Source organism: Leuciscus leuciscus (genome assembly GCF_965113295.1).
Source record: "Leuciscus leuciscus genome assembly, chromosome: 4".
Lineage (NCBI taxonomy): Eukaryota > Metazoa > Chordata > Actinopteri > Cypriniformes > Leuciscidae > Leuciscus > Leuciscus leuciscus.
Window position 1 is genome coordinate 27760390 of NC_138728.1, and position 24733 is coordinate 27785122.

General features: G+C 43.0%; 2 long non-coding RNA genes across 2 annotated transcripts in view; one reads left to right on the plus strand and one right to left on the minus strand.

The window, feature by feature from the left end:
* The window catches only part of LOC309497719, a 209512-nt gene that overhangs the window by 43971 nt on the left and 140808 nt on the right, over positions 1-24733 (minus strand). The gene's annotated exons all lie outside the window — the stretch shown is intronic.
* Positions 19548-23635, plus strand: LOC309497701. The gene is made up of 4 exons (XR_014205660.1): positions 19548-19601; positions 19771-19849; positions 20009-20029; positions 23510-23635. It is a non-coding gene; the product is annotated as an uncharacterized lncRNA (long non-coding RNA).

Sequence of the window (24733 nt, forward strand, 5' to 3'; positions counted from 1 at the left end):
GTTGGATCGGTTCCATGTGATATAATTAAATCGAGTGTATGATTAAGACGATGTGTTGGTCCGGTGACGTTTTGCTTGACCCCAAATGAATTTAATAAATCTGTAAACGCAGCTCCAAACGCATCATTTGGATTATCTACGTGTATGTTAAAATCTCCAACAATTAATGCTTTATCGACATTGACTAATAGGTCTGAGAGAAAATCTGCAAACTCTTTTAGGAAATCAGCGTAAGGCCCTGGCGGTCTATATACGGTAGCCAAGGCTAGAGATAATAGGGATGTTTTTCTAACATCTAAGAGCGTAACATTTAGTACAAGTACTTCAAATGAAATAAACTTATAACCCGTTTTCTGAGTAACATTTAGAATATCTCTATAAATGGTTGCAACACCTCCGCCACGACCAATCAGACGGGGCTCATGCTTATAACAGTATCCAGGAGGAGTAGACTCATTAATACCGAAATAATCATTTGGTTTAAGCCAGGTTTCAGTAAGGTACTATTTCATTTACAATAACTGCCTTAGGTGTGAGTGATCTAATGTTTAGAAGACCTAGCTTTAGAAATAGTTTTTGTTTACTAATAGCAACATTTTCTGTTTTAATAACAATTAGATTTTTCCTAGATCCTGCATTAGATTTATTATTTGATCTCACTAAACGAGGAATAGACACGGTTTCTATGCAATGTTCTACATTAGTATTTATATCAGTTGAATTGGTGCAGCAGAGACTATGATTTGGACTTTTGGTTACTAGTCAAAGGGTATTTAACATTTTGGAGATGTTCTCTGACAGAAGATCCGCTCCGAATCTGCTTGGGTGTAAGCCATCAGCACGGAAAAGCCTAGGACGCTCCCAGTCTTACTCTCTTTTAGGGTGACTTTTAACATCTGTCCGGGGACTGCAGATGAAAAATAGCCTTCTGGCTAACTCTGGCATATTGGCAGAAATGTTTATTAATATGCACTGTCCCTGTAATAATAAATAAATAAATAAAAATAAATAAATAAACAAAACAGATTCCAATTATTTACAAAGAGCAGTTTCTGCTCATTGCACCATGACATTAACCATTCATTTAGCGCAAATAATCTGCTGAACTTTTCATGCCCGGTACGTGGGAAGCGGTCCTGACACAATGATCGTTGTTTCAGGCGATGTGCTGCGTACAGTATCGATTAGATTCCTGAAGTCTTTCTTCAGAATCTCCGTCTGGCGCAGCCTTATGTCGTTCACTCCCGCGTGCAGGACCACAGTTCCGACGCGCTCGTCACCGTTCAGGATCTCGGGAACGCGAGCAGCGATTTCAGAAACACGAGCACCAGGAAAGCAGTGACTGTGCACCTTACTTTTACCTAACGTAGCGTGTACGTGCCGAACGATGGAATCGCCGATGATCACAGCATCGCGTTCTGTTTCGCGTAGAGGGGAGAAGCGGTTTTGTGTGGATAACTCGAAAACCGGGAGGGTCGGAGAAAGTCTTGGTCTAAACCTGACTCGCGTCTTCCGCTGCGGAACCACCCAGGCTTCGTGGTGGCGTGTTGGAGCCGGAGTGAACGAGACCATGGCTGATTTCGACCGATGCTGAGGAACGCACGGAGTAGACGCGGTCGGAGTCAGCGGGTTAGTAACGTTAAACACTGATTTGTGTGCATCGGCGCGTGATGTTTCAAGAGCCAAACACCGGTCTCTCAGCTCGGCCTGTCTCAATAAAAGGTCGTGGATCTGTTTCTCAACAGCTTCCAGCTCAGACTGCAGTGCGTGCAGCTCAAATGTGTCCTCACCTGCACCAAATGGTAGACTACTTACATCTGATATATTCGCCATTTTAACAGATGGACAGTGAGTTAGCAACGAAGCTACCAGTGATGCTATCAATATTAATACTAATTTATGACTGAAGTCTTGGATATAATCTTGGATATAAAATGTTTGTTTGTAAGTGAGTGTGGAGAAGACGCGTTCAGCCGTGATCCACGGACGTAACCTTTAAGAGTATGCAGCGTTGGATCACTAATAGGCTTGAGACGCGTCTGCTCAACAGTCCGCGTTGTAACTATGAGGTTTGAGCAGTAGTGCTTCTCAGTGAGGAAAAGTAGAAAATGTTCGTTGTAAGCGAGTTTAAAGAGAAAAATCAAGAATTATAAATCAAATCGATAGAGCTCCAAAAACAACAACGCATTCAGACGCAACGCATGATAATAACTCAAGAATTCAAGAATTATAAATCAATATTATAATTATAAATCAATAAATCAATTCAAGAATAAAATCAAGAATTATAAATCAAATCGATAGAGCTCCAAAAACAACAACGCATTCAGACGCAACGCATGATAATAACAGGACAAGACATTACTCACCGTGTTTGTTGAGTGTTTCTTACTCACCTGAGCTTTTATGAACTCAAAGGCGCGAGCGCGCGAGAGAAAATAAATAAATAAAAATAGCTGAGTGCACGGGTGGCGCGTTAACAGGCTAGCGAATTACTAGCGTGTTGTGCTAGTAGTAACGGAAGCTAGCGATGTCAGGGTTGGGTAAGCTGTATTTAGTAGTAATATAAACAACTAGAAATTGTAGTAAATGATGGTTCAAAACAAGGAAATACGAGGCTAAGACGGAGCGTACAGCACCGAAGCAAACACACTCACAGCAGGCAGCGAGGCAGACAGGAGCAATCTGTTCATAATCTGTAACATGCATTAGACTCCCACTGTCTAGATACAGTATTTATTCATACTACTCAAAATACTGTAAATATGTTCATAATCTGTAAATGTTTATTCGGACTAAACCCAACTGTGACCCTACTTTTTTACTTTTATACTTTTTTTTTTTTTTTATTCTTAGAATTTGTATTACTATGTTTCTTGTTGTATTTGTATTTGTATATGTGCACTGGAAGCTTCAGTACCAAGAAAAAATCCTTGTGGGTGCAAGCACACTTGGCAATAAAGCTCTTTCTGATTAAACAGGCTCGTTTACTGCAATATTGATATTTCCAGTCGCCTGAACTTAGGAGGGGACTGAGAAATGTGTGAGAAAATGGAGGTTGGTCCAGCCTCAGCAGGACTAAAAATACTCTCTTCCTCCTTCTTCCGGTGAGTGACGCACGCGAGGGGGCGGGGTAGCTTTCTTGTAACGTAAAGAAAAGCTAGCCCCTTTGAAGGAAACATCCATCCAGAGAGCGTCATCATATTTTGTGATGGCGATCGTTTGCAGGCGTGCGTGTATTACAACAGGCTCGTACGGTGTTTGGTGTTTTATGCCCCCAATGGCGCCTTCCAGGCAGCGAGGGGATGGGTAGGTTTAAGGTTGAGGGTAGGGTTAGCTGCCTCTAAGGAGCCATTGGGGGCTTAAAACACCATCGAGCGGCTCGTACACTGCAATATTGACATTTCCAGTCGCCTGAACTTAGGAGGGAACTGAGAAAAGTGTGAGAAATGGAGGTTGGTCCTGCCTCAGCGGGACTAAAACAGTCTTTTCTCCTTTCACCGGTGAGTGACACGTGCGAACTGAGCGCGGGGAAACTCTCCTATGACGTAAAGAGAGTTGCCGTGTGACCGTCCGCATCTGACATCCCATGTGAGCGGCGCAGTTTGCGTGGCTCGAACAGAGGGAGAGGGGCGACCATTCAGCAGCTGTAATCCTCCATAAACGCGGCTTCTTCGTCGTCATCTATGACGGAAGCGGCGGCAGACGGCGGCCGCTGTCCGTCAATGAGAGACTCGAGCGAAGCAGGTGGCGAAGCTGGCGGGCGAACCGGTGAGCTTTTGCGGGTTGGAGGAGGTTCCGGGACCCGCTGAGTACGGCGCTTTACGGCGCGGCACCGCAGCGGGCGGAGGTGCAGTCTCGACGAAAGAAGCCAGGCGAGTTCTCAGAGTCGCCACGGACATCAGCTCGCAGTGAGGGCAGCCGCCGTCGGCGAGCGCGAGAGCTGCATGTTTCTCACCCAGGCAGGAAACGCGATGACATGGCGGTCCCCGTCGCTGAGTGGGGCTCGGTACGAGCCACAGGAAGGGGCATCTTGAAAAAGACGGCCAGCTCTTTTAGTGCAATGAGAGCGTGTGTCGCGGCGGCGAACACACACACACACACACACACAAACACAATAGAGGAGAAAAGGATATAACGCCGGATAGCGCAGCAGGAACGGCGACTGAAGGCGGCGCGGCCAGCGGCTTCAGATGCAATGTCTCGTCCCGCTGAAAAGGCTTTTTCTGACGGCGCGGCTTCTTTCTTTCAGGATCCAGCGATGCATGAGCTCAGCTGAAGAGATAAAAAATCAGTTAGCTAGCCTCTCAAAGCTATGTTTATAACCCAAGGCCACGCCCGTTTCGGCGGGACGTGACGTATTGGGCGCAAAGCGCCCCCATTGGAGCTGACGTCACGAGAAGGCCTTATCGATAGGCTGCTGCAGTTGCCGCAGGGCAGCCAATAGGCGCGCGAGCCGTCTCGCCTGTGTCTCCATGCTGCCGCAACGCGTTTTACATTATTTCAAAAATTAAGGATAATTTTTTGGCTTCAGTATCTCGCGGAAAAGAGATTTTCCCCTAGCGTAAGACTTACGCAGTACGAGAGAACCTCTCGTAAGAGAACTGTTGGTTTTTCAAATGGTTGACTTTTTAAAGTTATATTCAACTGCCTAAAAACAAAACACCCTAAAAACCTGTCTAAATATGTTCACCATGGTCCATTTATGTACATGAAAAAGATAATAAACTTTATAAAATCGCATATTGGTTACATAATTCAACATTTGAAGCAATCGGCTATACCGTCCCATTTTTCATTGCTTGTTCATTGTCTTCTTTTTATGACCATTGTGCTTGCCTTATTGGATTACCGTTTTTGCTCTGTTTGCCTGGTTGGACTGATGACTTGTCTCTGTTTATCCTGCCTGCCTTATTGACAACGTCTCTGTCTAGTTAGTGTATTGGATTTGTTGGCTGAGACTAATAAAAATTACAGCATTAGTATTCTAGTTTGCCTCCATGTCAAGTCCCTCACAACCGTCTCTTTCAGTTTTTTTTTTTTTACTTCAGAAGTGCCTTTTGGTTCATCAACCCGGAACTACAGTTCAATTCAGTTTGATTTTGTAAACTAACTCGTTTGGTTCCCAACAAATCGGCTCAAAAAATATCCTCAATATACATATATAAATAAAAAATAAAAATACAGTATATAATATAATATTAGTAAATAGACCTTCACAGCATAGTATTTTTACATATAGACTTTTAAAATATTGTGTGAACAACTTTCAATGCAGTATTACTGTAGAGTTACTTCCTGTGTCATGATTTTTAGAACAATTTGATCTAGAACTAAAAAATATCTAAAACAAGAAGTTATAAAAGTCAAATCAAAACTAACAAGGTCTCATTTCTGAAATTACTTATCTGAAATTAAATCTGACTATATACTCTTTGTACAGTGTTGTAAACTGATTCAGAAGGCTGACATAAATATATCTGCACATTACTCACATAACTTAAAAAGGTCACCAAATTCCCTTAATCAAAGAACATTCTTTGAACTCACAAAACCAGCTTAAATTATCTAGAAACTATTCCAGCATTAGGCAAGGCAAGTTTATTTCTATAGCACATTTCATACACAATGGCAATTCAAAGTACTTTACATAGAAGAAATTAAAATAATAAAAAGAAATAAGAATAATTAAAACAGTTTAGAAAAATAAAATAAAAAAACAGTACAGTACAAACAGTCGGACGAACAGCGGCACAGTGCTCATTCAGTAAATGCATAGCTAAACAGAAGTGTTTTGAGTCTGGATTTGAATGTGACTACTGTAGGAGCACATCTGATCTCTTCTGGAAGCTGGTTCCAGCTGCGGCTGGCATAATAGCTAAAAGCAGACTCGCCATGCTTAGAGTGAACCCTTGGTATTTCTAGCTGATATGATCCTAATGATCTGAGTGATCTGTTGGGTTTATATTCAGTGAGCATATCTGCAATGTATTGAGGTCCTAGGTCATTGAATGATTTATATACCAGTAATAATACTTTAAAATCAATCCTAAATCTAACTGGGAGCCAGTGTAAAGACCTGAGGACTGGTGTGATATGTTCATATTTTCTGGTTCTGCTCAGAATCCTGGCAGCAGCGTTCTGTATGAGCTGCAACTGTCTTATGGTGTTTTTGGGAAGGCCAGTGAGGAGTCCATTACAATAATCCACCCTGCTGGTGATGAAAGCATGAACAAGTTTCTCTAAGTCTTGTCTGGAAACAAAGCATCTAATTCTTGCAATATTTTTCAGATGATAGTATGCTGATTTAGTTATTGCTTTTACATGACTACTCAAACTAAGGTCTGACTCTAGTGTCACACCAAGATTCCTGACTTGATTTTTAGTTGTTTGACCTCTAATGTGAAGGTATGCGTTCACCTTGAGAACTTCATCTTTGTTTCCAAATGCAATGACTTCAGTTTTGTCTTTGTTTAACTGAAGAAAGTTTTGGCACATCCAACTGTTGACTTCATCAATGCATTGGCACAGGGAGTCAATGGGGCTGTAATCATTAGGCGATAGGTCTAAGTAGATCTGTGTGTCATCTGCATAGCTGTGGTAAGCAATTTGGTTCTTTCTCATTATTTGGCTCATTGGGAGCATATACAGGTTGAACAGGAGTGGCGCAAGAATTGAGCCTTGAGGGACTCCGCATGTCATGGATGTCCACTCAGACTTATGGTCTCCTATACACACATAATAACCTCTCCCATCTAAGTATGACCTGAACCATTTTAGGACTATCCCAGAAAGCCCCACCTACTTTTCCAGCCTGTCAAGAAGTATGTTGTCATAGACAGTGTCAAATGCAGCACTGAGGTCGAGTAGTACCCGCACTGATAATTTGCCTGAATCAGTATTTAAGCGAATATCGTTTATTATCTTTATGAGCGCTGTCTCTGTGCTGTGGTGCGGTCGGAAACCAGATTGAAAATTGTCAAAGTATCCATTCGAGCATAAGAATTTGTTCAGCTGATTGAAGACAACTTTTTCAATGATCTTGCCTATGAAAGATGGCGGCGCACACAGTTGCAGCAGCTCAGTGTCTAACCGGTCGTTGCAATTTATACCTGTTTTTGTACATGACGTTTCTTTTTGCATGTTCTTTATGTTCGTTATGTCGAGCAAATAACACCTACAGTCGGCATGATCTCCTTAAAATCGGATTATGTTATGAACAGGCCGTAACAAGAGAGTTTCTTCGCACACACACTATTCCAGTGTCGTTAGCGAGGAGCCCCGGCTCTCCATGGATTATCATCCCAGCAGGGAGGAGGCGCAGACGGCGGAGAGAAAGAAGGCAAAAGAGAGGCTGCAGGGCGGGCGTGCTAAAAAGGCTACGGAGGCAGCCGTTCAAACCACCGCTACCTAGCCTCTTTCTCACAAATGCAAGATCACTTGCAAACAAGATGGATGAATTGAGGCTACAGACTGCATCAAACAACATATTGAAAAATGCGTGCATTATGCTCATCACGGAGACCTGGCTTCACCAATTTATCCCAGATTCTGCCATTGAGCTAGCAGGCTACATCACACAGCGCCATGACAGAACAGAAAACTCCGGTAAGAGCAGGGGAGGGGGCCTTTGTGTGTATGTAAACAATAGCTGGTGTACTAACACAATGACTATAGATAGTCACTGTTCCTCAGATCTGGAATATCTAACTGTTAAATGCAGACCCATCTATCTCCCAAGGGAGTTCACTGTGATCATAATAACGGCTGTTTACATTCCACCGGATGCTAATGCTAGCTCAGCTATTGAACTTTTGCATGCAAGCATTACCAATAAGCAGAGTATGTATCCTGATGCGGTGCACATTATAGCAGGGGATTTTAATCATGCAGACTTAAAGACAGCACTCCCTAAATTCCATCAGCATGTTAAATGTGCTACGAGGGGAGATAACATCCTGGACAAGGTATATTCCAACATCAAACTGGGTTACAGGGCCAGACCACTACCACACCTGGGCCAGTCCGACCACTTGTCCTTGTTTTTAATCCCTGCATATGCCCCCATCAGGAAAACTGCTCCTGTCACCATAAAGACCGTTGTCACATGGCCAGAGGGTGCCTACCAACAGCTGCAGGACTGCTTTGAGAGGACCAACTGGGAGGTTTTTGAAAATCAGGACCTGGAGGTGTTCGCAGACAGTGTTCTGTGCTATATTAAGAACTGCATAGAGACTGTCACAGTGAACAAACACATTCGGGTATACCCCAACCAGAAGCCCTGGATGACACGGGAGGTCCAGCAGCTGCTAAAAGAGAGGGATACCGCCTGGAGGTCCGACAACATAGATCTCTATAGCACAGCCCGAGCCAACCTGAAGAGGGGCATCACTGAGGCCAAGGCAGCCTACAGGAGGAGGATAGAGAGCCATCTGAGCAGTAACAACAGCAGGCAGGTGTGGCAGGGAGTTCAGCATCTGACCAACTACAGGACCAACTTTGGGGCTGTGGAGGGTGACCCTGCACTGGCAGAGGAGCTCAACATCTTCTTTGCCCGTTTTGAAGCTACAGCACCAGAGACGGCACCACTACACCACATGGCCCACAGCGGCATAAACCTCACAATTGAAGAGCATGAGGTGAGGCGCGCGCTGCAGGCCATCAACCCGAGGAAGGCAGCTGGTCCGGATGGCATCCCGGGACGTGTGCTGAAAGACTGTGCAGATAAGCTGGCTGGAATCTTTACAAAGATCTTCAACCAGTCCCTGGCACAGTCTACTGTACCACCCTGTCTGAAATCCTCGACCATAGTCCCCCTGCCCAAGAAACATCACATCTCTTGCCTTAACGACTATCGACCAGTAGCACTCACCCCTGTGGTGATGAAGTGCTTTGAGAAACTGGTCCGTAGTTACATCACAGCAGCTCTGCCCCGCAGCCTTGACCCTCACCAGTTTGCCTATAGAGCGAACCGATCCACAGAGGACGCCATAGCCATAGCACTCCATACTGGCCTATCACACCTGGAGCAGCAGGGGAGCTATGTGCGGATGCTCTTTGTGGATTATAGCTCTGCTTTTAACACCATCCTCCCACACAAACTGGTGGTCAAACTGGCAGACTTGGGACTTCCACACACCCTCTGCATGTGGATTAAAAGCTTTCTCACTGACCGCAGGCAACAGGTCAGAGTGGGCCACCACACATCCACAGTCCTAAGCCTCAGTACCGGCTCTCCCCAGGGCTGTGTGCTGAGTCCCTTACTGTACTCTATCTACACGCACGACTGTTCCGCTGTCCATCATTGTAACACCATGGTGAAGTTTGCGGATGACACCACAGTGGTGGGGCTCATCTCTAGGGGGGGGGATGAGTTGGCCTACAGAGATGAGGTGGAGCAGCTGTCAACATGGTGCAAGGCCAACAACTTGATCCTCAACACCTCAAAAACTAAAGAACTTGTCATAGATTACAGGAGGAAGACAACAGAGATCCCATCATTATACATCAATGGGGACTGTGTGGAGAGGGTAGCAGATTTCCGCTTCCTGGGAGTCCACATTGAGAAGAGCCTATCCTGGGGCGTTAATACTTATGAGCTGCTGAAAAAGTCCAAGCAGAGATTGTACTTCCTGAGAATACTCAGGAGGAATAACATTACACAATCGCTGCTGGTGTCTTTCTACCGTGCCTCAATTGAGAGCGTACTGCATTTGCATATGGTACACCAGCTGCACAGCGGCTCAGAGAAAAATTCTCCAGGGGGTCATCAACACAGCTCAAAGGATTGTTGGCTGCCCTCTCCCCACATTGGAAGAACTACACAGGTCACGTTGTCTCACGTTGGTTATAGGAAAATATTTGTTTTTAAATATATTTTATTTTATATACATTTTTAGCTATAGAGAAATAGAGAAAGCAATAGAGAAAGATACAGGCACATTGGGTTCCCGCTTGTTCTGTAAACATTTGAGAAAGTTACTCTTATCATAGCGGGGACCCAACACATATCACTGAGAGCTGGTATCAGTTGTTTTTGGTTCACCTCGAGCAGATGGAGGAGGGTGTGGGCCCTGGCGTTGTGGCAGAAGCTGAAGAGAGGGGGAGGGCGAGCTGGGCCCGCAGGCTTTGGGGGTTGCGGTGCCTGCCGTTTTTTGGTTGATATCTGGGGGCTTGCAGCAAAAGAGTGGGATAGTTTGGTTCCAGCACACACCAGTTCTTCCATTTTCTGTGAGAAGCACAGAAGTGGAGATGCTGAAGAGAGGGATAAAGTGTCTGGTGAGAGGGGCTGTTGCTCTGGTGTTATCGGAGGCTGTAATATGCTGTCCTGGCTTCCCTGGCTGTTTTCCAGGAAGTCGTCCTTGGGTGCTGAATCTTGGAGCAGTTCTAATATGTCTGTCTGTGGTGAGCTCTGTGGGCAGGGCTCAGCTGAGATTGTGTCTGTGAGCAGAGGTTGTTGTGGCTGAGTGGTGTTATCATAGTCCTTGTGTGATATGTCAACCGCATGTCCATTTTGCTGCTGAATTGAAGTCCTGGGGTCATTCATACTGTGTCCAGGTGTGTGTGTGCCGTTCAGATTGAGTGGATTGGCACAAACTGCAGAAGGATGATTGAGGGAGGAGTAGATATTGTCCTTTAGTACTCTTGAACCAAGTTTGTTTGGGTGGTGGCCATCCTGATGAAACAGTTGTCTCTGACTTCAGAAAAGATTTAAGTTGTCAATGAAGTTCACTCCTTTTATATTGCAGGTTTTTTGCAGCCATGTATTAAGCCCAAGCAACCGTGAAAACCTGTTTGTTCCTCTTGCTGGGAATGTTTGAACTTTCAGTCTTTTAAGTGTTTCAAAAAGTTCATTGAAATCCTTCTTAAGGAGTTCTGACTGCTCTTTATGAATATCATTATTCCCCACATGAATGATGAGTCGATTTGCAGTCTTATGTTTAATCAGAATGTTCTGAAGTTCCCTGTTTATATCAGAAGTTGTTACTTGTGGAAGGCAGCCCATATTTGTATCCCTGCTGCCAGTGTTTCTGATTATGGAGTCCCCCACTATCAGAGTACCCCCCACCCCCACTTTCAGTTTGTTTTTTTACTTCAGAAGTGCCTTTTGAATCATCAACCCGGAACTACAGTTCAATTCAGTTTGATTTTGTAAACTGGCTCGTTTGGTTCCCAACAAATCGGCTCAAAAAATATACTCATTATACATAAATAAAAAATAAAAATACATTATATTTGTCACGTTTTCCCTGGCCCTGTCACGTACTACATTTCCCAGCATCCCCCTGGATCCACACCTGCACTCACTTCCCTCATCACCGCAGCTGAACCCCATCTCCTCATCATTACCTCATCACCAGCCTTTATATTCAGCTCCCTCACATGCACTCACTGCCGGGTATTAATGTGTCTTGATGTTATGTTCTGGGTCTAGTTTGGTTATCTGTTACTGGTTCCAAAGGTCATCGGCGAGATGATTCCATGTTTCCTCACTCGAAATGATTCCATGTTTCCTCACTCGAAATGATTCCATGTTTCCTCACTCGAAATGATTCCATGTTTCCTCACTCGAAATGATTCCATGTTTCCTCACTCGAAATGATTCCATGTTTCCTCACTCGAGATGATTCCAGTGTCTACGGTGATCTAGTGTCTACCGAGTCTGCATCTATGTTCCATGTATCTGTGAGTCTTCATTCAAGTTCAGTGCATCTACGTGACTACATCTAAGTTTCAAGGATCTACGCAGACTGAGACTGTTATCTACGGAGACTAAGACATGTCCTGAGTTCGAGTATTCAAAGAGACTCTAAGTTCATTGCCTTTTGAGTTTGACCTTCAGTTGCTTCCAGGGATTCTTGGGGTTGCACACGTGTATAAATAAAGTCTACGTTTAAATGGTATTCTGGTCTCCTGTCCTGGTATATCGTGACAGAATACCCGGCCACACACCGTACAAGCTCCAACGGCACTGAAGGTCACCTCGCTCCCCTTCGCAACATTTCACGTCCTCCTTCAGAATGGGCTGGGATCGGATTGCGGCGATAGCTCAGGAAAGATGCAATCTTTTTGAGTTCACTATAAAGTTTTGCTCAGGTTGACTGTGACCTGAGTGACGAGACCATAAAAGCTTGTTACAATCGGGGCCAGATACATCGACCCTCGACCGCTCCCCGATGTCTCGGGTATGGACTGGAAGAAGGCAGTTTCCGTTTGCTGGGTTTTGCATAGTATGCGGTTTTCTCCGAACTGGAACCTCCCATCAGACCCACCAAGCCCGCTCACCTCATCAGCCCAGTCAAACCCACTGAGCAGGAACTCCGTGGTTGTCCCGGACCAGGCGCGGGGGTCGTCTGGCCCAGAGCCCGAAAACTGGTTTCTAATAGTGCCGACCTGACGTCCAAGTTATTTGACCCCGCTTTGATGTCCGTCCGGGGAGCTCGCAGGTCTGCTCCACGTTTGTCTCCACGTCCACTGCAGTCGTCTGCCCAGTCGAGCCAGAGCCAGTCGTCTGCCCAGTCGAGCCAGAGCCAGTCGTCTGCCCAGTCGAGCCAGAGCCAGTCGTCTGCCCAGTCGTGCCAGAGCCAGTCGTCTGCCCAGTCGAGCCAGACCCAGTCGTCTGCCCAGCCGAGCCAGCGCCAGTCGTCTGCCCAGCCGAGCCTGCTCGTCATGACTGCCCAGCCGAGCCACCACTCCCTACAACGCCCCTTCACCGACGTAGGAGGAAGAGGACCCGTCAGGCTCGCCAGACTCCGGAGGACCTCTGCGCCTCGCACTGCCGGCCCCGCCTCTGCGCCTCGCACTGCAGGCCCCGCCTCAGTGCCACGCCATGTCTGAGTCACGCCACGCCAAGTCTGAGACCCCTCAAGTCAAGCCTGCACTTCATGCCTGTCCAGCCGAGCCGGCACATCACGCCAGTCCAGTCGAACCCGCACTTCACGCCAGACCTACCGAGCCCAAGGCAGTATGCGTCATGCCCGCCGTGCCTGTGACTGAGCGTTCATGCCCGTCGCGCTTGAGATGGCAAGCGTCATGCCCGCAGAGCTATTCCTTTTTTCTTAATCCCGTCAGGCTTGGAGCACCCTTCCTCTCTGGTTCTGCCCAGTTCAGGGCCCTCTTCGCCGCTGGTCCTGCCCAGCCCAAAGCCCTCTTCGCTGCTGGTCCTTCCCAGCTCAAAGCCTTCTTCGCAGCTGGTTCCGCCCAGCTCAAAGCCCTCTTCGCTGCTGGTCCCGTCCAGCTCAACGTCCTCTTCATCGCTGGTCTTGTCCAGCTCAGAGCCCTCTTCACCGCTGGTCCCGTCCAGCCCAGAGCCTTCACAGCTGGGCCCGTTCAGCCCAAAGCCTTCACTGCTGGGCCCGTCCAGCCCAGAGCCTTCACCGCTGGGCCCGTCCAGCACAGAGCCCTCTCCGCTCGTCCCGTCTGCCCAGCCAGAAACTGTTCACGTTCCGTCTGCCCAGCCAGAGACTGTTCTCGTCCCGTCTACCCAGCCAGAGACTGTTCAAGTCCCGTCTGCCCAGCCAGAGACTGAACCTGTCCCAGAGGCGTGTCTTGACGCCGTCACTCTCCCCAAGAATTTTTTTGGGGGGGCCATATGTCCTCGCCGTGGCCACCCAAGGACCCACGGCCACCAGAAAAGTTATCTCCGCCATGGTCACCCGAAGGGTCTTCACCGCCGTGGCCGCCCGTAGGGTCTTCACCACCATGGCCGCCCGAAGGGTCTTCACCGCCATGGCCGCCCGAAGGGTCTTCTCCTCAGCCTGCTTCGCCATGGCCACCTCCTCAGCCTGCACCACCATGGTCTCCTCCTCGTCCTGCACCGCCATGGCGGCGATACCATCCTGGAGTCTCCTGTCTGTCATCTCCCTGTCCACCCTCCGGTCACAGACTCCAGGATGCCCACCCCCCCTCCCGTGTTCTGCTTTCTGCGGCGCAGGTCGCGCCTAGCGGGAGGGGGGAGTAATGTCACGTTTTCCCTGGCCCTGTCACGTACTACATTTCCATGTTTCCTCACCCAAGATGATTCCAGTGTCTACGGTGATCTAGTGTCTACCGAGTCTGCATCTATGTTCCATGTATCTGTGAGTCTTCATTCAAGTTCAGTGCCTACATCTAAGTTTCAAGGATCTACGGAGACTGAGACTGTTATCTACAGAGACTAAGACATTTCCTGAGTTCGAGTATTCAAAGACATTTCCTGAGTTTGGGTATTCAAAGAGACTCTAAGTTCATTGCCTTTTGAGTTTGACCTTAAGTTGCTTCCAGGGATTCTTGGGGTTGCACACGTGTATAAATAAAGTCTACGTTTAAATGGTATTCTGGTCTCCTGTCCTGGTATATCGTGACAATATTAGTAAATAGACCTTCACAGCATTGTATTTTTACATATAGACTTTTCAAATATTGTGTGAACAACTATCAATACAGTATTACTGTAGAGTTACTTTCTGTGTCATGATTTTTAGAACAAGATTATCTAGAACTAAAAAATATCTAAAACAAGAAGTTATAAAAGTCAAGTCAAAACAAACAAGGTCTCATTTCTGAAATTACTTATCTGTAATTAAATCTGACTATATACTCTTTGTACAGTGTTGTAAACTGATTCAGAAGGCTGACATAAATATATCTGCACATTATTCACATAACTTAAAAAGGTCACCAAATTCCCTTAATCAAAGAACATTCTTTGAACTCACAAAACCAGCTTAAATTATCTAGAAACTATTCCAGCCTTAGGTTTTACATACATGATTCTGTAAATGTCCCTTAAAAGAAGATAAATATATCCTATAAATATGCAATATTAAATGTAGAGGGATGTAACAAATTACTGAAACTATACTTAAGTAAAAGCATCCGTATTGTGATAAAATCTTGAACATACCGTAAAACTTAAAATAATAGCCCAGGCTTTTATTTTCCCAAATCGCCGAACTGCACCGGCTTGTATTTGAGACAGGCGTCTATATGAGACAGGCCTTTAATTTAGTGTTGAGATGTTGTTCATTGAGTGTAGGCCTAGAGATAAAGATCCAAATAGCATAGGCTGATAGACGGAAAGCATGACAGTAGGAGGTTTCCAAATCTGTGTTTGTGTTTAACAAATCAGTTATTGTAAGAATTAGCCTACTATATTTCCATAATATGTCTAAAGGGGGTCGCTGTCACACACCAGACGAGAAGCGCAGAGCCACGTCTTTACAATTGGAACACATTATTCTCTATGAGTGTACATTGTCTCAAATCGTCGTTAATGTATCTACTGACTTCACCCTGTGCTCCAATATACATTCAGTTTTACACTCATTTACAGAAATCAGCTGCTTGAATGAAAATTGCTGATGTTATTGGATTTTCAGGTGATATTCTCAATTCATTCAGTTAACGGACGCTCTGAGGTAAAGTGAATTCAGACTGCAGACTAAGCAACGATTGTATTTAATTGTACAGTACAATCATAACATAGTACAGACATGATCTTAATTCCATAATATCCTTAAACATAACAATATTGCTGGCCATAAACTGACAAAGTGCGCGTCCGGTGTGCGATTCCTCGAGTTGTCATAGACTCGACGCGGCGCTGCGCTTCTCGTACGGTGTGCGACCGCCTTTAGATTATTGGCAGCATAAAAAAACAAAACGATGTGACAGCCATGGGCTGAACAATACAAGTTACCGGTAATATCCATCGAGCCTATGAACTAGTTGCCCGAAACACATCAACAAGAAAGAATGAAGGCTATCCTGTAAAACAACTGCAATCATGTGATACAAAAGGACCCTATTCATCACTATCATCATCACCGCGATCCTCAACTACAAGTTAAAGCAGGGCTCAGTAGTTTCGGGATTTCTTCGCTGTATTCTCGCTTTTTGCTCGCAGGTTTCTCTCTAGAGCTCCCCCCACAGCTTCGGAATAGATATTTGACAACACTGTTGTAAAAACTCGTTGGCGATTCTCAGACACCAGAGGCTAGTAGATCAACGACATCAAAGCAGATGGGACATTCTTTAAAACGTCTTCTTCATTCGGGTTCGAACAGCGTGAGGGAGCGCAATAATGACAGCATTTTAGCAGATTTCTTTTGACCGTAAAGCAATTGTTTACATCGCGAGACCACCTGATATCACGCGATACTTCCTGACGCGGCGGCCGGCGGCCCACCGGCTCAAAGTTGCAAGTGCGGATTTTCCGGTCACGGGCACCAGGGGGGTGCGAAACGACCACCATTCAACCCGAAATAAGTAATATAACCATTCCAATGACTCCGAAGCTGTTCGGTTAAGGTAAAAAAGTTACTTAGAGCACCTTTAATTGGCGAATTCCTCCTCCTCATTACTCTCCTCCACTTTTCCCTCTCCGGCCTCCGCTAACTCTGTCTGCCTTGCTTGTGCTAACAGCTCCCGTCCAGATGCGCAGGGCTCTCTTGCGTGCGCAATCTGCTCCATAGAACTGGCCTAAACAGACGATCTGATGGGTTTTAGAAGATTAAATACAATCTGAAACTAAAAAACAGACCGGGCCTCTATTTGAGACCGGCCTTTATTTATCCAAACCTGTAGCCACACCAGGTGTGTAAAAGAGACAGGCGTCTATTTGGGACTCGGCTATTATTTGAAGTTTTACGGTAATTAAAACTCTAAACAGCTAACCAAAAACAGACACATGTGAAAGTAAAATGTAACATTTAATTGTACTTAAGTATTCAAAAGTGGAAAAAAATTACTTCAATAGAATCAAATAGAATTTCCTGAAGTATGATGCACCTGTTTACCTGCAATTTCCTCAATGTCCTAACCACTTAGCTCTGAAACCAATATCCTGAAATGTGAATTTGTTTAAATTCTGAAACATTGGTTCTTTTTATTTTATTTATTCTCTGACGCTTGAACATAACTGCTTAATGCCTGATTACCAATTGTGTTTTAATCAAGTCCTTCTTTAAAAGTTATTTAAACTTGTTGTTTTGGGTTAAATCAATTGTGGTGACTCAAGAGACATATCATTATTGGGTGAATAGTTTTACAAGGGCAAATAACATTTCACATTTGAATTGACTTTATTAGTTAAAGAACATGATTTTACATTTACCTCATTAAGACAGACACAAAGTACTGTAAATACTCTTAGAAATTTGGTAGATTCTGAACTCTGCTTCTCGTGATCAAATTTCCTGCAATGATTTCTCAACTTAAAAATGCACATGACTAAAAATGTAAGTATTTAGTTTCAGCAGGAATGTAGAGTTTTTGCACACCAAAAAAAAAAAAAAAGAAGTATTTAAAAGTTTTTGGTTTATGTGTTAAGTTATGAATTATGCATCGACCAGACTGAACAAACACCAGTACTGTGTGACAAAGGTAAAGGAAGCAAAAGGGCAAGTAGGACAGGTTTCTGTCATCTCTTAAATGCCAAAGTTGTTGAAATACCAGCAACAATACCAGCAACTTGAAACTTAGATGTAGTCACGTAGATGCACTGAACTTGAATGAAGACTCACAGATACATGGAACATAGATGCAGACTCGGTAGACACTAGATCACCGTAGACACTGGAATCATCTCAAAGTGAGGAAACATGGAATCATCTCGCCGATCAAATCAGTTATTGTAAGAATTAGCCTACTATATTTCCATATGTCTAAAGGGGGTCGCTGTCACACACCAGACGAGAAGCGCAGAGCCACGTCTTTACAATTCGAACACATTATTCTCTATGAGTGTACATTGTCTCAAATCGTCGTTAATGTATCTACTGACTTCACCCTGTGCTCCAATATACATTCAGTTTTACACTCATTTACAGAAATAAGCTGCTTGAGTGAAAATTGCTGATGTTATCGGATTTTCAGGTGATATTCTCAATTCATTCAGTTAACGGACGCTCTGAGGTAAAGTGAATTCAGACTGCAGACTAAGCAACGATTGTATTTAATTGTACAGTACAATCATAACATAGCACAGACATGATCTTAATTCCATAATATCCTTAAACATAACAATATTGCTGGCCATAAACTGACAAAGTGCGCGTCCGGTGTGCGATACCTCGAGTTGTCATAGACTCGACGCGGCGCTGCGCTTCTCGTACGGTGTGCGACCGCCTTTAGATTATTGGCAGCATAAAAAAACAAAACGATGTGACAGCCATGGGCTGAACAATACAAGTTACCGGTAATATCCATCGAGCCTGTGAACTAGTTGCCCGAAACACATCAACAAGAAAGAATGAAGGCTATCCTGTAAAACAACTGCAATCATGTGATACAAAAGGACCCTATTCATCACTATCATCATCACCGCGATCCTCAACTACAAGTTAATTGGCGAATTCCTCCTCATTGCTCTCCTCCACTTTTCCCTCTCCGGCCTCCGCTAACTCTGTCTGCCTTGCTTGCGCTAACAGCTCCCGTCCAGATGCGCAGGGCTCTCTTGCGTGCGCAATCTGCTCCATAGAACTGGCCTAAACAGATGATCTGATGGGTTTTAGAAGATTAAATACAACCCGAAACTAAAAAACAGACTGGGCCTCTATTTGAGACCGGCCTTTATTTATCCAAACCTGTAGCCACACCAGGTGTGTAAAAGAGACAGGCGTCTATTTGGGACTCGGCTATTATTTGAAGTTTTACGGTAATTAAAAGTCTAAACAGCTAACCAAAAACAGACACATGTGAAAGTAAAATGTAACATTTAATTGTACTTAAGTATTCAAAAGTGGAAAAAAATGACTTCAATAGAATCAAATAGAATTTCCTAAAGTATGATGCACCTGTTTACCTGCAATTTCCTCAATGTCCTAACCACTTAGCTCTGAAACCAATATCCTGAAATGTGAATTTGTTTAAATTCTGAAACATTGGTTCTTTTTTTAAATTTATTCTCTGACACTTGAACATAACTGCTTAATGCCTGATTACCAATTGTGTTTTAATCAAGTCCTTCTTTAAAAGTTATTTAAACTTGTTGTTTTGGGTTAAATCAATTGTGGTGACTCAAGAGACATATCATTATTGGGTGAATAGTTTTACAAGGGCAAATAACATTTCACATTTGAATTGACTTTATTAGTTAAAGAACATGATTTTACATTTACCTCATTAAGACAGACACAAAATACTGTATATAATCTTAGTAATTTGAACTCTGCTTCTCGTGATCAACTTTCCTGCAATGATTTCTCAACTTAAAAATGCACATGACTAAAAATGTAAGTATTTAGTTTCAGCAGGAATGTAGAGTTTTTGCACACCCAAAAAAAAAAAACAAGTATTTAAAAGTTTTTGGTTTATGTGTTAAGTTATGAATTATGCATCGACCAGACTGAACAAACACCAGTACTGTGTGACAAAGGTAAAGGAAGCAGAAGGGCAAGTAGGACAGGTTTCTGTCATCTCTTAAATGCCAAAGTTGTTGAAATACCAGCAACAAATTTCCTTCTATTGAAATCATTACATATGTGAAAGTTATGTCAACCCCCTCCCTGCTCCCCCATGCAGTACAGTATAGTACAGTATAAATACTGACAATAACTGTGGATATCATTTGTTCCAAAAACTGCAGGAGAGAAGCATCAGGTTTTTTGTTGGACATTTTGGTAAGATTCATTTCCTCATCACAAATCAGAGCCAATACCTTCTGCTTAATCAATATTAATGATGTCTTACAAGTTATCTCAAAAGATAGTGATATTGGTGTTACAGTTGTTAGCAATGTTTAAGAATCTTTATTTATCTTTTTTCTTTTTTTTTTTTTTTACTTTAAAGAACACTTTGTGACCTACAACAAAAAGGATGGGGAAACCCGTCCCATTATATGTTGTAACACTGCTGTTTCTTCTTTCCAGTAAGTCAGAAATATTACTTTTATAAATGTTAGAAATAAAATGTAAAAAAAAAAAAAAATCAATCTTTGATTTTAAAATTGAATTGTAAAAAAAAATTAAAATTCATTATGTACTTTTAATAAGAATGTTCTGTAACAAAATTGTCTGCTCTCCTGCAGGTGAAGTGACTAAGGCACAAGGTAATGACAATATAATAATTAGTGGTACTTGTAAAGAAAATGATCACTTCTTCTTCTTCTTCTTCCTCCTTTTCTTCTTCTTCCTCCATACAAATATGGCATCAAATCAGTCCACTACGTAATTAAAGCTGCAGCAGTTGAGTGCATGAAGTGTCCAATATTCCACACTTCGTTTTTCAGTTAATTAAGAGCATCATCCTCACATTTAAAGTGTAGTTTTTCTATTTGGAATTTTTACTGTGAACACTCTACTCGCACTATTTATACTACAAAACATCATAGAATAGTGCATTAGTATGAGAGTCGGGAGGCATCTACTGTATAGAGTTAACATTGAAAAGAGATCTGAGAGATCTTGTCTCTACAAAATAATTTCCTTGAGAATTTAGGGTTCACAGAGACCTATTCATTTCATTGCCATGCAAGAGAGGAATAAAAGAGACGATGCGTCAAAGGGGAAAAGTTAAGGGGTGGCTGTGGCCATCGTTGACTGAAGCTTGGCCACAACTTTGGCCACCCCACTCATAATTGCAGTCCCCTTTCAGTCTGGCACGTTCGACATAGTTGTTCGACATAGTCGACGTGTTGACTGATTGGGATCACGTTAGGGAGCCTGTCATCTTCGAGTATTGTAAAAACGAGCCAATGCACATTGGCGTGCGAGATTTGCATCTCACGCTCCGCCCCGCAGCACGGGCATAAATACGGTAGCGGATGCACGCACCACTTGTTTTTCGCTGAGGAGCCGAGCCAGCGGTGGTACAGCAATAGTGACTGGGGGACTACGTCTCTGTTCCCTCCTTCAGGGAACGAGGGTTACATATGTAACCAAGAAGTTCCCTTTCAGTCGGGCACGTTCAATGTAGTCGACGTGTCGACTGATTGGGATCCCTACTAAAACGCCACATTTTGGGGCGGAAAAGGACAGGGCTTTAGATCAGGAAGTCACTGCTGTTCCAAAAAACCCATTCAGTTGACTTGGATAACACTGGGAAGGCGTGCCCTATCGAAGGAAGGAGACGTTCTATCTCTTTTTATATTGACCATTTATATTATATTGACACACTTTAATATTAGGTGTCTTTAACTACTATGTACTAATAATTAAATGAATCATTTGATACAATGCACTTATTGTGTACATACATGTTTTTACATTGTACTTACATTAATTTTTTTTTTTTTTATCCTGCATGCAATTAGAGCTGTAATTAATTTCTGGAATTACATATATAATTACACTGTAGAGGCTTCCCTTACACCTTAAGCCAACCTTTTAAACCTAACTGTACCACTAAACCTGTCCCTAACATTACCCTTATCCCAAGTTAAGGGCACCCATTAGCTCTGTTTTGAGTTGCACTTTATTTTACAGTGTGTGTACTTACAGTGTACTTACCTAAGAAAGTACTGGGTAATATAAGGTAACTACATGGGTTAAGGTTAGATTTAGGGGTAGGTTCAGGGTTAGTACCTAGTTATTGCTTACTGTAACAAATACATAGTGTGTACATGGGGAACATGGGGAACAGGGCAGTAAAATAAAGTGCTACCCATCATTTTACAGTCCTGTTCCCCATGTACATACCATGTACTTGTTATAGTAATTACAATAAATAGGTTATACCAAGATACTAACCCTAAAGTGATACCCTGTTTTGCAATACAACATGAACACAATAAGTACATTGTACTTACAGTATGTTGTGTTCATGGGTAGAATTGTATTGCTGACTACTATTTTGAAGTGTAATGAAGTTATGTGTGTGAGAACGGAAGTGATGAGTAAACAAGATGGATGAAGTTCGCTAATCCTTTCTCGTATGCTTCATTACTTAACTCCTGACAGACACCACAACTTCATTTTTATTTAAGTACATTGCAGTTAAGGACATGATATAAAGTGTGACTGAATTTAGTTTATTAGAGGCGGAAACACAACACTGTGTCAGTTGCTGACACTATGACACTTCACATGAAGCAGCTAGGGCAGTCACATGACGTCACTGACACACTAGCATGTCTATTAAAGGGCACCTGCATTAAACGTCATCAGATTTTTTGACTTCAGGAAGTCACTTTGTCATATTTGTGTGAAAGTGTCTTTCGAAATCAAAAAATACTATGGCAAACAGTAGGAGTGAACTGTGATTGCTTCACAGTGATGAAGATCGACCCCTGCCTGGCACCTTTCGTGGTGGTCACAGATGGAGCTAGCAGAGGAGTTTGAGACGACATGCCTTTTTCGGGCTTCACCCACTAGCTTCAGTGCTGTCGTGCCAGTACTGGAAGCCCGTTCTGCGGCCTCTTCCGATCTGGCCAGGGCATGTTACTGGCATATAGTTCTGAAGAACTAGATGCCACAGGAATTGAGCCAGACATTGTCAGTGAGTCCGCCACCTCCGTTTGCCCTCGCATAGGAGGAGCTGGTTGAGTCCCTGACTCAGTCTTGACTGATCGGCAGAGAGCAAGTTGCTTCAAGTATACTCGATGAACCCTTCCTGATGGGTCATCAACGGTGCTCACTCATAAGCCTTCCATTTCTATCCAATCTTCATGTTGATGAGGTGTCGAGATTGTCGGATCTCGGAAAAAAAAGAAGAAATTAATACTTTTATTCAATGAGGATGCCTTATATTGCTCAGACGTGACAGTAAAGAAGACATTTATAATGTTACAAAATATTTCTATTTCAGATAAATGTTGTTCTTTTGAACTTTAAGTACATCAAAGAATCCTGAATTTTTATAATCAGAAATGTTTCTTGAGCAGCAAATCATATTAGAATGATTTCTGAAGGATCATGTGACACTGTAGACTTGAGTAATGATGCTGAAAATTCAGCTTTGATCACAGGAATAAATTGCATTTTAAAATATATTTAAAGAGAAAACATTTATTTTAAATTGTACAAATATTTCACAATATCACAGTTTTTGCTGTAATTTGGATCAAATATTTGTGCCATTTTTAAGTTTCTGAGTTTATCACTGTGCCATAACCCCACCCCAATATGTATAAATACACATTTTCAAATATTCATAATGGCTAACATAGAAATAGGGCAGAACCTTAAATAGGCCTATTTATGAAGCAATTTTTCATAAAATTTGTCAAAATCCTTTAGTTAGTTTGTTTAAATTAGACTTTGAATGACAGATTTCCAATGGCCCTGTTTACACCTGGTCATTCAAATGATAAGATAGCTATCCGTTTTGTTAAAACAGTTATGTTGCTCACTGTAAATGGAACAGTGTCTCCGCAAAACGAGTATAAATCTAATCTTCAATTCCTGCGCTTTATGCAAATTTAACCCACTGCTATGTACATTTTATCTCTCTTATTTGACTCACTGATTTCAGTTCATGGAGATATTTCCAAGAGCTGATGATCTGAATGTTAAAAAAGAGGAGTACTATTTGCAAGCTTATGTTCCTGTAAAAGAGTCAAACAATTCACTGGTGCTTATGCTTTACCTAGTGCCAGCTAATTTCCTGCCGTTTGGGGATGGAGACATAGTAAACCCCATTTCGGATGATGGAAGCTCTGAAGTCATTTACTTGCAGCAGCCTTTCAAATACTTTGGACGCGTATACAATCAGATCTATGTAAGTATTGGACTTTTTCTTCTTGGTTGAAGATGTTTTTCCATTTAGTACATCATCAATATTTTTACTCAAATTCTCTTTAGTCAAGAGAGTTTTCTCTTGTTTAAGTGTACAACTGGATGTTTTTAAAGTCTTTGTAAACTGAATGATACTTTTGACTGGTAGCAGATAACTCTACAGCAATTTGATCTGAATTTTAGGTGAACAACAATGGTCACTTGACGTTTACTCAACCACTATCTGCCTACGTCCCTTATCTGAACGCTGGAATAGACATCATTGCTCCCCTGTGGACTGACCTTTTCAATGTAAATGGTGGAACAATCTCCTATAGAGAGGATACAAGCAGTGCTGTACTGGCACAAGTCACTGAAGCTGTTCACCAATATTTCCCTAACGTGGCTTTTACCGCTTCATCAGCCTTTGTGGCTACCTGGGACAGTGTCCCGTACATCACTGGTGGAGGGGTAAGACCTAATCTCAGATTTTTGATGAATTCTCTATGTGTGTTTTTTTTGGTTATGAATGTTCTCAATTGTTCAATGTTTGTTTTTTGTTTGATTTTTGAAAGTCGGCTACTTTCCAAGTGGTTTTAGCCTCCAATGGAGAACGCTCTTTCACCCTGATCAACTATGGTGATATTGCAGAAACAGGACAAGTTTGGCTGGTGAGTGGAATGAAGATACTAGCACATCTATCTATAAATTACAGAAACGTCTGTCTGTCTGTCTGTCTGTCTGTCAGTCAGTCAGTATGTCTGTTATTCACATATCTCTCGAACCGTTAGTCCGATGGATTTCAAACTTGACAGGTGTCTCGCTACAGGCACGAGTAAGTGCAGTGCCAAGTTTGACGTTGTTTGGATTAGAAATGCAAAAGATATCGGTAAATATATCGGTAAAAGAAGCACTTAGAAGGTTGTGGTTTAAAAATAAACATTCTGACATTAGAGGGTTGTATCGGTCAAAGAAGCCCTTAGAAGGTTGTGGTTTAAAAATAAACATTCTGACATAAAGGCCGTTTCTCAATATGCGTTCTTGTCTGTACTTGTGTTCTTGTGAAATGTCATCATTTGCTGCCCAAGTACTGTCCCAAT